General features: G+C 49.9%; 1 non-coding gene across 1 annotated transcript; it reads left to right on the top strand.

Moving 5' to 3' along the window:
- Nucleotides 1-567: 567 nt before the first annotated feature.
- Nucleotides 568-639, top strand: Trnaa-cgc (transfer RNA alanine (anticodon CGC)). Its single transcript has one exon. It is a non-coding gene; the product is annotated as a tRNA-Ala (tRNA).
- Nucleotides 640-1,858: the final 1,219 nt, after the last annotated feature.

Here is a 1,858-nt window from a genome sequence, read left to right as displayed (position 1 = left end):
GCACTGTGTTCGAATATACGGCCACTAAAACTTTTCCATCCAAGCCAATGACGAAACCAAGGCGAGCGCATGGTATAATGAAGGCCCATGATGACTCAGGCGGCCTTGATATGAGCCGCATAGACGCCACGGCCAGATTCCTCAGTAGTATATATTGTGAGAAACTATGGAGGCTGGTACGCCGAAAAAAAGCACCAGTTTTGGGTGGTGCCGCCTGCAAACTTGAGAGACTCGAGCTGAACGACGACCGGCCACAGCCTGTCCGAGATCCACGCACGCGCAATGGCAAGATATCTCTAGAGAACCCAGCAGCTATCAGCAGATGTCGCCAGCATGCTCCGAAGCCGCGCGCTTGCTGCCTGACGGGCACCGTGCGTTCAGTCGTTGCGTACACCTGATTAGCCTCCAATGCCTAGCTGGGGAAGAAGCAATGGATTGCGCCTTTTCGGACTCTTGAAGGCCATACTTAGGCTTAACTGGCGCTCCCATCGATGATTGACATCGGACAAGCGTTTAGAATTGAGACGCCTCTATGTACTCGTCTTTTACGTGCTTCGCCTCCGTTCGGGGGCTGTAGCTCAGTGGTAGAGCGCTCGCTTCGCATGTGAGAGGCCCCGGGTTCGAACCCCGGCAGCTCCATTTCTTTTAATTTACTCAGTTGTTAGACAAACGAGCACACATCATCCCATGTTGTCTTTTGCCTTTCATGCAACGCATTCTTTGTTTCAGAACGGAGTATTTCGCTCTTTTACCACTCGATCTCTAACTCAGTTGTTAGACAAACGAGCACACGTCATCCCATGTTGTCTTTTGCCTCTCATGCAACGCATTCTTTGTTTCAGAACGGAGTATTTCGCTCTTTTACCACTCGATCGTTCCATTTGAGCTTCTAAGGGGCTGATTTCTGAGGCGGCGCCCGTATCTGCACTTGTGCTTACCCTCAGTGTAAGCACAGGGTAGTATTTTGAGATGAAATTACTTTATCCAGCATGCAAAGTCCGGTCTTTACTACGAGTTTTCATACAGGGTGCGCCCGATAATGAACTAACATAAAGTACGCGTCCCTCATCAAATAACGGTGACGTTTTTCCCGGTGTACATAGGCCAGAATGCTGTACAGCGCAACCTTATATTTTGCGACCTTTCCGACAGACTGTTGCAAAAACCGTAATTTTCCTTGCCACCGTCCCTCTTGTCGCATCTCCCTCGACTCTAGGTAACATGAAGCTACGGCCCTGCACGAGCATTGCTGTCGAGGCTAAACAAATGCTACTGAACATTTGTAACTAAGGTGACGCAGGGGGCGGAGGGGTTGCTAGTAGCATTGAAAAACAAAGCGAACAATACAGAATGTTAGGGAAATAGTGATAAATGCGTAACACGCGGCACACCTTGAAGGTTCCTTTGGTAGCAAAACCTTGCATAATTTTAGATGCGAAGCATCTGATGCTCGGGGCTGTGTCCCTCCCTCCCTCGTTGTACGCAATCCGCACTCTACTGCGCATGCGCGTCTCTTCAGCCCCGCCAGCGTTTGGACTTACGTCAGCGCAGTCCACTATAAAAAGAAATAGTTAGGCGGTGCCCGGTTTCGATCCCACGACTGTCTGGCCGCAACGGGAAGTACGTGGCGCTCTTTCCACTGCGCTACAAAACGAGACGGGGGCATGTGCTACGAACGCGCCTTATGTCCTTCACTCATTCAAACTACGTCAAGAAGCTACTGAAGCAACGAACCCACGTAAAGCTGAACGTCAACGGAAACAACGAACTGAAAACAAATGGGAACTTCAGTCGACCCCATTGCTGCTTCGCATACTACTCAGGGTTCCCCTACGGGAAGATGGTGTATTTTTTTTTT

The sequence above is a fragment of the Haemaphysalis longicornis genome, unplaced genomic scaffold, assembly GCF_048455015.1.
Source record: "Haemaphysalis longicornis isolate Haplotype H1 unplaced genomic scaffold, Haemaphysalis longicornis Haplotype H1 scaffold_78, whole genome shotgun sequence".
Lineage (NCBI taxonomy): Eukaryota > Metazoa > Arthropoda > Arachnida > Ixodida > Ixodidae > Haemaphysalis > Haemaphysalis longicornis.
This window is presented reverse-complemented; position numbering and strand designations above follow the sequence as displayed.